At 43.6% G+C, this 13,987-nt stretch overlaps 1 long non-coding RNA gene across 1 annotated transcript; it reads left to right on the top strand.

Annotated features, from left to right (window-relative positions):
- The first annotated feature begins 1,255 nt into the window (after positions 1 to 1,255).
- On the top strand, positions 1,256 to 13,543 carry LOC123344738. Its single transcript, XR_006572641.1, has 3 exons — positions 1,256 to 1,344; positions 10,103 to 10,266; positions 13,408 to 13,543. It is a non-coding gene; the product is annotated as an uncharacterized LOC123344738 (long non-coding RNA).
- Positions 13,544 to 13,987: the final 444 nt, after the last annotated feature.

Raw genomic sequence — 13,987 nt, 5'->3', positions numbered from 1 at the left:
GGAAATTTTCTATTGAACCTTTCGTCTGAATCAACACATTCCCTAAAACAATCCCATTGCGATGGAACAGTATTTTTGAACAGCAAACTGTCGGCCAAAATTATTTTGGACTGACTCTATTGCCTGGGTTCTTTTTCCATCGGCCCTTGTCTCCTTTTGGCCATTGTTAACCATTGTGTGCCTCAGGTCATCCAGCTGTAAAATGGCGCTAAACCAGGGCTCACAGCCATGTTTTAATGTATTCTGGGATTTTATGAAGGTGCGATAGGAGGACAAACTGTTACTAATTAACATTTTTTTATTTATTATTGTGGGATCACTTGGAGCTGTATTTTCATGGTCCTTTTACAGCCATGCAGGAGAATAAGAGGGAGTAAGGAACCCTTTGCTCTCCCACTCAGCCCTGATCAGATGACTCTGGCTGTAGTTGGGAGAACAAGAACTGTGATATTCTCTGTGGTGTGCAACAGGCTGGAGATGAGCCAGACGGGAGGGAGGGAGGTGAGCGGAGAGTAAGAGGAGACCCAGCTTCGCCCACCCTGAGATGTCGGAGTACCTGGCTTGGTACACGGGGAGGAGTAAGCTTTTCCATGAAAAGGAGTGAGGTAAGTTAAGGCCAGATGGCGCCTAACTCTAATGGAATTCAGTGGGGAAATTGGGGTGGGATTCAGTAAGTGGGACAGATGCTGCAATGTCAGCATTTCAGTGCTTAACTTTTAGGTGCCCTGCTGCCTAGAGGAGCCACGGCCTTTAGTTAAGTGCTCAAGCTCCCCATACAATGCCAAAGGGATTCACAAAAGCTAGCATGCTGAGCAGGGAGCCACCTAAACTAGCCAATAGGACATGCTGAGGAGAGAGATGTGGCCTAAGCCCTGGCCCTCAAAAGGACTTAGATGCCTTGGGATTCACAGCCTACAACCCCCTCCTGGAGGTCAGCCTTTTTGGACAAAAGCTGAGGTGGCTGTGGTAGCATCCTGCCCTAGAACCTTTAGCCCAGAGGTTAAGCACTCACTCACAATGGGGGGTGACCTGGGTTAAAATACCCACCCTGCCTGATGTGGAGCAGGGAACTTGAACTTCTCTCCAACCTCCAGAGAGAGTGTCCTAACCACTGGGATATGGGACAGTTTGGAGTGGGTCTCCCTCAATCGCTTCCATGGAAGTGGTGCCACTGTGTCTAAATAATTAAAGTCATTGTGCCCAAAAGAGAGTGAAGGTGACTCCATAGCCCAATTGTTAGGACATTCCTCTGAAGGATGGAAGACCTAGTGTCCAGTCCCCCAGCTCCACTCAGGAGAGCCTGAGAGAGACCCACCCCAGAAAACTACAACCTGCTTCTTTTGGGTGGGTTTAGGTATGCTCTTAGCATGCCTCCTGGATCAGGCCCCAAAGGCAAGAGCCTGGTTGTGAATCCCACTGGGGCTTAGGCACCAAGCTGTTGGGTGGGGTCAGGACTGAGATGGCTCTGTGCGTGTCCAGCTACTGACATTTAGATGCCTTGGGGATTTCAAGAGTGGAATCTCAGGTGCTTAGGGACTACAGGAGTCTACGAGGTTAGGCAGCAGCTGAGCAGGGGTTTTGTGAATGCTGGTGGCACCTAATGTTGGACTTCAGCACCTAAAAGTGGCCGCTAGGCACATAGGCTCAGATCCACAAAGGTGAATGGAAGTTAGGAGCCTAAATACCTTTGAGGCTCTGGGCCTATACCCGCTTTGTGAATCCCACACTAGGTGCTTCTCTGCAGCGTTAGCCACCTAAATACCTTTGTAAAACCAGCCTTAAGGGGCTAAATCATTTTTTAAAATGAGAGTTTGGCTCCTAAGGGACTTAGCTGCTTTTGAAAATTTTACCCTCTGTGTATTCATTTCTGTATTTCTACTGAGTCTGCAAGCCAAGATATATCATTGCTTGTTATTACGGATTTTATTTTTATGATGTGGACACCTGTCTACTAGGAGCTGGGCTGAATCCATCAGCTGGTTTTACAAATGCTACCAAACAGCTTCATTTCTTTCCCTTACAAATAATGGATAAATTAAAACCACAAGTGACTTTTATTAATTCAGGAGAAGTGCTGGTGCTTATCTCCTGCTGGGAAAAAGCTCCTGCCCTCTTTGGGAACTCTCTGTATATTGATTTTGATGCTTTACTGATGCATAATGTGTGCCTAAAAGGAAGATTTGCCTCAGATGACATTCAGTAGCTTACAAGGAAGTGGAGAAATAAAACAGCAGTAAGAGAGAAAGCATCAACAACTAGTGAAGAAAGCAATTTAGATCTGATGGTGTAATTTATCTCCAAAATGTAAAGAGATATTCAGGAAAAGATATGAATGTGCATTTCCCTAAAGAGACGCAGTATTATATCATCTTTTTTTCCAAACAAATCCAAACCACAGTATAACAGAATCTGTTCTTTCACATGTTTCAGTGAAAATGAGGGCAAAGACTTTTAATTTTGTATTCTTCATTTGGATCGCTGTCTTCTGCTTCATCCCCTGCCTTCATAGCAGGATGGAAGTTCAGTCTCAGCTGTGTCCATTCAATCCTCCTCTGCTAAGACTGCCAACAAGGGCACCAATTGTTACAATGTTGGATGCCTGCCGCCTGTTAGACCAACCACCCGTTTCGATATGTTCTGTCCCTTTAAATGCTATGGGGTCTCTGTGCTCTCCCTGTTTCCCCAATGCAAAGCCTCATTTTCCTGTTAGTTTCTGTTTAGCAGCCAGAACAATAAAGCATCGCAGCATCCAGCTATGTGTCCATCAACTTCCTTTTGCCCTTGTGTGGCTAGCTCCTTCTCCGCTGGCTCCAGAAATATAACACATTTCAGAAAGGCTAGCAGGTGAGCATTGGTTTTGGGGAGTACCCACTCAGGCTGGACTCATCATAGTGATCTAGGGGTGCAGGCTTCACTGCTCATTTCCATTCCCTGAGCTATTCAATCCTACCCTGGTCTAGGAGCTTCAAACCAGTGTAAACCTGTGTAAATGCTGTCCCCATATGCTTTCATCACATCCAGGAAAGTACTTGAGACACAAACTGGACATTTCAAGGGCTATTGCACACTGCATACTTTCAAAGATGGCCTTGAATCAGCACAAGGTACTGTAATTGTCAAAACTGTAAAAAAAATATCTAGGGCCAGGTGAAAATGAGAATAGAATTTGACTTGCTAATGTTCAATGTATTCTTACACTCACTCTGGTCAATGTGGGAGATGGGTTGTCACGGCATCTATCTATTCATCTTTGCTGTCCACAGTGACAGGTCATGATCCTGAATCCCTAATTCATATGAATGGTCTTTACTCAACCAAGTACACCTCTACCTCGATATAACGCGACCCAATATAACACGAATTCGGATATAACACGATAAAGCAACGCTCCGAGGGGATGGGGCTGCGCACTCCGGTGGATCAAAGCAAGTTCGATATAACGTGGTTTCACCTATAACGCGGTAAGATTTTTTGGCTCCTGAGGACAGCGGTATATCGAGGTAGAGGTGTAGTTCCATTGAAGCCAGTGGGATTGAGCACATAAGGAATATCTGCATAGGCTTAGCTACTTAATACTAACAGCTATAGTGCAAAACAGTTAGCAGTAATGGCTAGTTCAAAACCTGGTGATAGTCTTGCTTATACACTCTGAGCTTTCTCTTTCCTCCCCCTATGCAGCTGTTTTCTCACTTTATAGAATATCCTGGGGGAAAGAGATCTAATGTACTCTGGCTATGTATATATATTTTCTTTCTGGCCTTGTTAATTACCCATGAAGTTTCAGGAAATAAACAGATGCTTAGAATGCTTCTGCGGATAATCAAACCTTTAAAAAATATCCCAAAACATAACAGCCCTTCCTCCACTTTAGGCGGGGGGGGGATGCCAGAAAGCTTTAAGAGCATTTTATTCAGGAAATCATGTCTTTTCCCATTTTCCAGCTGACACATTGCATTGCAGTCCTGTCACAGTGCATTACCTTTGTGATGTGATGTAATGCAACATTGCTGATGCAACCCAATCTGATGTGTCTAATGTGATACATCAGGTACAATATTTCAGAAGATTTTTTTGAAAACAACTTCCAGAGAAGAGACTTTTTTTCTTCATCTTTCCAAATTAAGAAGCCTTCTCAAAGAATTGTGTCAACTGATGCTAATTGCATTTTCATGGATAATTAGCAAATAGAATTAAATGTGAAAAAAGGTTTGGTTTTTTTTGCTACTCAGATGTTAAGTCAGAACAAAGAATATGAGATCTGATATGGGTATATCTGACTGGCTTCCCCAAGCTGCACACAGCTTAACTGAGTAGATTTTATTTGTTGTGTCTGATCCTGCGATCCTTGATTTAGAAAGAACTGGATTGGAGCCCAGTGTTTGCATTTTTTTTTATGAGCCTGAGCTATGGTGATGCTCTGATGGAGAAAAATAGTAAAATCACACATGTGTCTGGAGAAATATTGGAAGTCACAAAGCATCAGTGGATAGGAATCCTGGCTAGCCCAGAGAGCACCATGCAACAGAATTAAGGATAGCTGGCAGTCTTTTCTGCTAATCACTGACATCCCCTGCAGTGGAAACAATATTGCTGAAGAACGTACTCAAGTATCAGATAGCTCTAGCAGGGAAACCCTTAGCGAATCGGTCTATAAAGCAGCCCCACCCAGTTCATAGAATAAGCTCCAATAGCATCAGGAGAGCCATTTAATAAGCTATAAATTGGGTTGCTCTTCTTTTTTATGCGTCCATGCTCACTGGGCCAAATTATACCCAGCAACAGGGCTGGATGGGTGTAAGGGAGACTGAATTTGGCTAGCTCTCTCATCAGCCTCTTTCTGGATTATGGCCCTACCATCTGTGAATAAACTCTTTCACGTCTCTCCGTTAATGCCGCACCCACTCGCACTGTGTTGTTTGCAATCGGAATGCTTCACATCCAATTCCCACTGGGGTTACTGAACGGCTTTTAGTTGATTTCATTGGGCTTTGGATCAGGCCCAGAGAGCTGGAGGTCCCACTTCCTTTCTCCTCCCAAGCACATGAGAGAGGGCCGGTCCAGAAAAGAAGGTTTAGTCCAGTTTAATCATTGTGCATTACCATTAAATTCATCATTGCCTACAGTACAGCTGCCCTTGGGTCTCGTGTTTCCAAAACTAACAGCAGATACAGAGAAGCACTAGACTTTTGTCTATGAAAGGACTTAGCTTTTTCACCCGTGTCATGATGACCCGATGAACAATAACCATTTATTTCTCACACCGTGCAGGTTTTGAAACATTCTGGAAGTGATTTTTTTCATCAGCAAAAGCAATTTCAGTTAAGCTGAATGAAGTGATACTATATTCCACATCTCACAATGAAAGGCAGGCAGTTAATGTTGAAGGTCCCGTTCTGCTTGCTGCATCACTTGATGATAGTCAATGTAATATAAACGTGCGTCCCTTTGTCACCGTCAGTCCCAGGAGAGAACCGCTCTCTTTGAATAACACATATCCCAGAGATATAGTCAACCGCACCACTGCTTTTGGGTGCCAAATTGAGAAACCTTGGGACTCCCATTGATTTCAATGGGCTTTGGATTAATGACCTAAATCTTTTGAAAAAAAAAAGTGAGTTTAAAGGAGGGATTTAATGGCAGAAGGGATGGAAGCATGGCTGCCGGCGTTGAGGAGACAGTCCAGTGTGTAAGGTACCACATTTTACCCTTGTTCCTCTTCCTGCCCTTCTCATCCACCCCATGTTGCTCTATTCCTCTGACCAAACACCACTTCAGTGATCTTGTTGATTTCACTTAGCTTCTCTGGTTGTGTATGGAGCAGAGCAGTGTGGGAGTGGAGCAGAGACAAAGGGTATGTCTACACTGCAGTAAAACACTCGTGGCTGGTGTGTGTCAGGTGACATGGGCCCAAGCTGCAGGGCAATACAATTTCAGTATAGACATCTGGGCTTGGGCTGGAGTTTGGGGTCTGATACCGCACAAGAGGAGAAGATCCCAAAGCCCAAACTCCCAGGGGCGGCTCCAGGCCCCAGCACGCCAAGCGTGTGCTTGGGGCGGCATGCTGCGGGGGGGCGCTCTGCCGGTCGCCGGGAGGGCGGCCGGCGGACCTCCCGCAGGCGTCCACCAAAGCCGCGGGACCAGCGGACCCTCCGCAGGCACGCCTGCGGGAGGTCCACCGGAGCCGCCTGCCGCCCTCCCGGCGACCGGCAGAGCGCCCTCCGCGGCATTCCGCCCTGCTTGGGGCGGCGAAATGTCTAGAGCCGCCCCTGCAAACTCCAGCCCGAGTCTGAACATCTACACTGCAATTTAACAGCCCCACAACCAGAGCCCACATCAGCTGACCCAGGCCAGCCATGGGCATTTCATTGCAGCACAGACATACCCTACATGTCAGTCTGCTTCACACACTGCTGATATTGATTTTTCAAGTGTAAAACATGTAAAATGTCATTCAAAACTTCATAAAAAGCCATGTGCTCCTGAGACTCAGAGTTTGAAGTGTGAAATCCAATTGAAATAAAGAAGCCTTATACTCTGGATCTGAAGATCTTGTAAGAGCCTTCAGCATACTTTAACTCTCAGACTTAATCGTGTCTCTAATAGCATCTCAGCAGTTTGGTCTCTGCCCTGCAAAGGGATGGCAGAATGTCTTTTATCTCTAGCAGCAAGATTTTCAAAAGCAGGCACACACCTGCTCTACACATAGACACATACATTAGGAATTTGTGTGCACATGCTGGGCAAAGATAATTACATGCTCACAACTGCACTTGCCTAATTTTGAAAAATCTAGCCCTAACTACACATCACATGTGTAAATGAGTCTCTGCAATCTGCATAATCCAGAAACTCAATCTGAATGAATTTTACCTGGACTGCCAGAGTCAGCACTTATTTAGGATATTGTAAGAATCTATCTACAACTGTAATTTCTTGAAGAGCTCTTAGTATTTTTTAGGAGCAGTGTGCCCTGCATAAATGTTTATCTGTAGTGCTGTCCAGTCTTAACAACGCTGTTCTTGATGCTTCAGACTGGCATATATCATTGTTGTTGAAAGACGTAGGAGTTGTTCTTTTCTAATTTATCACCTAGCACAGTGGTCTCAAACTAGGGCCGCCGCTTGTTCAGGGAAAGCCCCTGGCAGGCCGGACCGGTTTGCTTATCTGCCGCGTCCACAGGTTCGACCAATCACGGCTCCCACTGGCTTCAGTTTGCCGCTCCAGGACAAAGGGAGCTGCAGGAAGGGCGGCCAGCATGTGCCTCGGCCCGTGCTGCTTCCTGCAGCCCCCATTGGCCTGGAGCGGCGAACCACAGCCAGTGGGAGCTGCGATCGGCTGAACCTCCTGCAGCCCCCATTGGCCTGGAGCGGCGAACCGCGGCCAGTGGGAGCTGCGATCGGCTGAACCTGCGGACGCGGCAAGTAAACAAACTGGCCTGGCCTGCCAGGGGCTTTCCCTGAACAAACAGCCGCCCTAGTTTGAGAACCACTGACCTAGCATATACGAGATTTCTTTCCTTTTGAGGAGGCTAATATTTAAAGTGAACTTTTACTGAAGGAGTAGCAATGGACAATCCTCATGAGATCTGAAGTGTGGGTTCAGGTCAGAAAAGCATTCAAAAACATGGAGGGGCATCCACATTACCCAAACCTTTGAATAAGAAAAATGGATTGAAACATGGCTGAGCATAGATTTATTTGGGAAGATTTCTGTTCTTGGACACCAGCTGAAATACCCTATTGAGAGTATTTCAGAAATTCTAGTTCTTGTCCTGGTCAGAAACTGAAAAAATAAATCCAGATATTTCAGAGCATTGGAAACAATCTGAGTTCTGTTCTACATATAGGGGAAATATTTGTTTTTCACATTTATAAATTGTCTTGTCAGCTTCAGTTTATGAAAAATACCAATATAATTGTTTATATTTATATATCATGATCCATTCCGAGGGTCAACTGTCAACTGTCTTGATTTTATTGTGAGTCTCGTGATATTTGGTGTTTTTCTTAAAACCCCAGCTCCTGGAGGCCTGTAATTAGGTGCGAATTTCAACTTTCATTTTAAAAAATAAGTAAGTTTCTATCCCGCGTGGCTGTACAAAAAAGCTAGAAAACATAAGTGCACCCTAAAGGCTCGGAAACCAGAAGACAAATTAAAAGAACCCCAAATGTATTATATTGAAGATAATCTCATGATTTTTGAACAGTAGGGGTTGGCAATTCTAAGGGTCCAGTAGGGACCTGAATCACTTCACACAAAAAACTGAAATGCAACCTCCTCTGAGGTAGATCACGGCAAGTGTTTTAACAGTGTACAACAGTTTTGGATAGAAATGAAATTGGCATATCCAATTGAAACATAATCAGATCCGCTCTGTCAGATTGTTGAAGTTTCTCTCTCAGGACTTCTGATATTTACTCATATCTGACTCCAGGCTGTTGTTGAACAGCTTTCTTCACTTACCTGTTACTCTCTTTCACAGATTCTTCAGGCAGATCTCGTGTTTTATGCACAAACTCATAAGACTGTAGTTTGTGAAATCAGTCACTCTACTTAAGGAGCATGATCCAGCTCATTTTCTTTCTCTAAAAAGCAAATTTATCATTTTTCACTTTATTTTATTGGAAGATATTTTTGTGTGAAGCGACAAAGGCACCTTATAGACTAACAGTAATCTGGTTTCTAATTATATTTTATTGTATCTCAAAATGCAAGATTGGGAAATGTTTCCTACCTATATTAATGCTGTACTATGCTCCTGGGAGGGAAAAACATCTCCAACTCATGGATTTCTTTAGCAGAAGTTCATTGGCATCAGAGTTAATTATCTGTTCTAATATCAGATAACAGCACCACCTTCTGCCAACAAAGTCACAGTTGCTATCTCATTTCTTTTGGAAATGATTAGATTCATTCTCTTTTTACGTTGATAGCTTTGTCAAATATTTCTGATGTAGAGGATACAATTTAGACCAACACTCTAGAGAATGTAACTTAAAGCACCCCAAACTGGCCAGAATAAATATAGGTGAAACTACTGGTAATTAACAAAATACACAGGAGCCGGCATACAAAAATAAAACAAAACCAAATCTCAATCATAAGCCGGTTCATTTATAAGCCGACCCCCCCCAAGATGGATAAATAAAAATGGAAATTTTTTATGACCCATTCATAAGCCAACCCTATAATTCAGGGGTCAGCAAATTTTGGCTCCTGGGCCATCAGGATAAGCCGCTGGTGGGCTGAGATGGTTTGTTTACCACAAGTGTCCCGGTGCATCAGCTGTTTACCCTGATGGGCCAGGACAGCAACTGGTGGGGAAGTTTTTTGGGGGGGAGAAGCTGGGATTCAGGGGGGAGAGCAGCGTGGCCAGAAGCGGAGAGACTCTGGCCCCACCTCTTCCTTTCTGGCTCTGCTGGCTGTGCTGCCTCTCCTTGCTCCCTCTGTTGGGGGGAAGGGCTGTGACCCACCTCTCCCTCTCTATACCTATTCATAGGCCAACCCCCTTCTCTGGTGCTTCCCTTTTTTACTAAAAAAAAATCGGCTTTTGAACGAGTATATATGGTAATTGTACACTGAAGTCCTGATTCAGCAAAGCACTTAAGCATGTGCTTAGATTCTACTGGGGTTTAAGCACATGATTTGCTGAATCAGGACCTTAAAGTGTCATGATAAAATCATGGGTACAATTTTCAAAAGTGCCTAAGTCTTATTTTCAAAAGTGACTTGGGCATTTAGTTGGCTCATTCATAGCACAGGCTAGAGAATTCCACCCATTAATTTTTGCATCAAGACCATAACGTCTGGTTGAGCTAGAGCATGCCTTTTAGAAAGATATCCAGTCTTGATTTAATTACTTCCAGTGATGGAGAATCCATCACATCCCTAGGTTAGATTGACAACTGGTTAATTACCCTCAATTCTGAATTGGTGCCTTTTTTCTAATCTGAGTGTATCTAGTTTCAGCTTTCAACCATGCTATTCTATTCTGTAGAGATTCTTATACCATGCTCATCAGCATAGTATCTGTGCACCTTCCTGGAATGTATTAAGCAAGATGACTAATGTCTAACATTTGTTTTCTCATCCTCTTCCTCAGAGGAGTGCTTTGTTTGGGAACTTTTAAAACACACGTGGTTATATGTTTGTGCGAAAGAAGGCAAGGTCAAAGAAAAGATCCTTGCCATTAGAGCAAAAGGTGGTGAGCTTTGGAATGGTTCTTGATTTGTGCAGGAGTTCATTCTCCACCAGTATAAAACTCAGGTAAGTTATGTGCATTCCTGTCCCGTAGTTTTTTATTGAGGATTTAAACTTTCTACTTTTGGAACAAAAAGAAGTAAATTGTCCCTCCTCTGCAGATTTTTTAGGATGCATGCTCCTGCCAGGGCTTGTAACAAAATAAATAGCCCAGATCCTCAACTGGTTTATATAACTGAAACTCCATCGTAGTCAGGGGAACTATGCCAATAGCTCACTTTCAATAAGACTTGTGCTCCTAAATCCCTTAGGTACTTTTGAAAATCTCCACTGAGTCTTTAGATAAAAATATGTCACCTGAATATGTGAGTGGACTATGTAGAATATCAGTGACTTTGAGGTATACAGTTCTTTCAAAACTCACTCTGTGCTTTAATCACAGGAAATGCCACATTTTCATGATAAAAATGCTTTACTATGTTGGAATCATGCTGAGATGGAATTGGAGCCAATGGGCACAGAAAAATTTATAATCACTTATAACCCGAACAACTGATGCATGGCTACAGAATAATACATTTATGCTCAGCTCAATAAAGTAACATGTTAGAGTTGTTGTTTGGGGTCATTTTTTTCAGATTTTTGAGAGCAGTTTGCTTATTAGAGTTTTAGAACCACCTAACTGAGTCCGAATTCTGTTCAAACCAATGAAACAGCTGCATTTTTATGTGCATGTGTTTTAGTCAATTAGAGGGTTTAGCCTTAAGGATTTATTTTAGTGTAATCTGCTAAAAAGACAAGTACAGCCAGATGCAGTGGCTTTATAAACTACTGGACAATTGGAACTGGAGCTAGACAGTATTTGAAATCAACTTTGTAGCCCAGGAATATCCTTCCACTATAGGAAGCGGGTTATTTCTTCCTAGCCTAAAATAGCCCTTTTAATTGTGTAAAAATGCCTAAAACACTTTAAAAGTCTATACTGAGGTAAAGAAAGAGGGTTGGGTTGTCCTAGGAAATACATAAAATACAGTTTAAGTGGTTGGTAACTGTCTTCTCTGCTTCTGTTTATGTACATTGTAAACGGGCGGTACTCACCCCTGCCGCGCCTCCTGTTGGTTGGTCTCGGAATTAGCTCTAAGTCCGGCCCTGGAGCACCCTCTGCAGGCTGGTGATCCCCCTGTCCGCAGGCCCCGTGTCCCTCCCTGGACCCGGTGCCCCTTTAACTACAATTGGGTCTCCCCCCTCCCAGGGGAACCCCCACCCTACTATCCCCACTTTGCCTCAGTAGTGGCCACTGACAGTCATGGTCTAGCCCCACACCCTGGGGCAGACTGCAGTATCAGCCCACTCATCACAGGCAATAGGGGTTTGGACCTGCTGCCTTGTCCTACCCCTGGGCTGCCCTCTGCAACTCCCAGTACCTTTGGCCCTTTGCTAGGCCGCAGCCTGGGGCTTTCCAGGCTGGAGCTTCCCTAGCTCCTCAGCCTGTCCCCCAGCCCTGCTTCACTCAGGTATCTAGCCTCAGGCCCTAAGCAGCCAGGCCCATCTCTCTCTGCCTCCAGAGAGAGACTGTCTGTGCTCTGGCTTCCCTGCCTCTTATAAGCCCCAGGGCTTCAGTTTGGGGCGTGGCCCCCAGCTGCAACCACTTCCCCAATCAGCTCAGCTCTGTCAGGCCACAGTTTAAACCCCTTAAAACCCCGGAGCAGGGTCCACCCTGCTACATACATCCATAGAGAAAACCAAGCTGTAGTATAAATCATTTAACAAAATTAAATTCTAGTTAGCATCCGGGATCCCATCAATAATAGTAGTTATATTTTTGAAGAGCCAAAGACTGATGGAAGTAATAGACACATAAAGATTTGAATAGGTAAATAAATTAATTGTTGCATTTCTGCTGCTGCCAAAACATGGTTTTACAGAGTAATTAGTAATTAGGTATCTGACTTTAATGAATAAAATTCTGTAATAATTTAAATTCTCAAGACGTATATCATCAGTAGTGTTTATTTACTCTCAAATGCATTAACTTCACAGTCATCTTCTTGATAGTTCAACATACATCTTTAATAGTAAGAGATTGTCACCACCGTTATAAAGTGATTTTCACAGTCACCCTCACTCTGAAAAATAGCTCCCTGTGACCGTAGATCCTTAAATAGAGTAAAACAGAAACACAACCCAGTCTAAATAACAGTAAAATTCAGGTCTAAACCCACAAATGCAAGAACATTCTGCTCTCACAATATCTACTCAGCCAGTACCTATCACCACTCAACTTTTCTGAGATGCTGCGATGTAGCCATAGACTAAACTTAAAGGGACAGATTTTTAGTCTTGCCTTAACCAGGCCTCTGCTGGGCCTCCAATTCTGTGTGTGCCAATAATTGCAAGTGCAGTCTATTCACTTGTTATTAGCTCAATTTTAAAGATGGGGAATAATCACACAGAAGGATCAACCCTAAAAAGACCTGGGCTCTTGGAACCTAATCTGCAAAGCATGTCCTTAGCTTTAATAGTCCCATTGAAGTCACAAGAGAGAAACTAAAATCACCCAGGAAGCCTATAGTACTGAGAATTGAATCCAGATCTCCTGAGTTCCAGTCCAGTGCCTTAATCACATGAAAATCCCTCTATTTTGGCCATTAAACTGTCTTTATGCCAAACACCTCCTAACATCAATGAGAGTTTGGAGTGAGTAAGGACTGTTTAAAGCACAGTTGGACATGGCTGGTTGGTTCTTGCTCATACGGTCAGGAGATAACTGATTGTCATATGTGGGGTCAGGAAAGAATTTTCCTGCAGGTCAAACTGGCAGTGACATATTTGTTTTTCCTTCATCTGCAGTGTAGGGTGCAGGTCATTTGCAGGATTATCCAGGTATACCTCAAACAATTCCCTGCCATTGTAAGGGCCTCAGGAACTGATGCACCTCAGTCCCTCCTATTCTCCGCCTGCAGCTCATAATAGTTGAATCTCTTCAGTTGAGATACTTTACACCCCACAACTGTAATTAGACCAGTGTGCAGGTGCTGGGTGGTGCTGGTGGTCTGTGATATGCTGGAGGTCAGTCTAGGTGAGCTGGTGGTCCTTTCTGATCTGTGCATAATCATCAATCATAAAGCTTTTGCAGGGAAGATTTAATACAAGGCACAACAGAACCTATAGTCTACTTAGTATTAATAATATTTATTTGTATTGCAGTAGCACCAAATCATGGACCAGGACCACAGTGTGCTAGATACTGTACAAGCACAGAACAAAAAGATAGACCAAAAACTCTTTGGGTCGGGGACTAGGACAACAGAGAATAGGTGGACACAGTCAAATAAAGGAGCACAAGGAAACAATGAAGATGAGTGTAAATCCTAAGAGAATAATAAACAGCAAAAATGTATCTTTGCCACTAAAATAACATATGTGGCTTGGAATACAAACAGGAAATAAATCTATTTTTCTGCTCATAACCACACACATTAAGATCTGTAGGATCTCACTCGCTATGGTTAACACGGAACAGAGCTGGTGATACGTCATATTCTTCATATGGATGGCAAAGCAACTACACAAGTTCAGAGTGGTTTACTTTGAAACACTTCAGTCAAAGAAGAGATCCCAAAGATGGAATCCTTGCTCAACCGCATTTGTGCATCTACACTGCCACACATTCTCCACAAGTGGACTGGCGTCTGGCAAACAGCTGAATGAAATACAACCCATGTTCATATATTTGCTATAATGCTAATTCTCGTCTTTTTAGAACTGGCTATAAGATAACATCTTC

Source organism: Mauremys mutica, chromosome 11 (genome assembly GCF_020497125.1).
Source record: "Mauremys mutica isolate MM-2020 ecotype Southern chromosome 11, ASM2049712v1, whole genome shotgun sequence".
Classification (NCBI taxonomy): domain Eukaryota; kingdom Metazoa; phylum Chordata; order Testudines; family Geoemydidae; genus Mauremys; species Mauremys mutica.
Note: the sequence above shows the minus strand (reverse complement) of the source record. Positions and strands in the feature narration are given on the sequence as shown.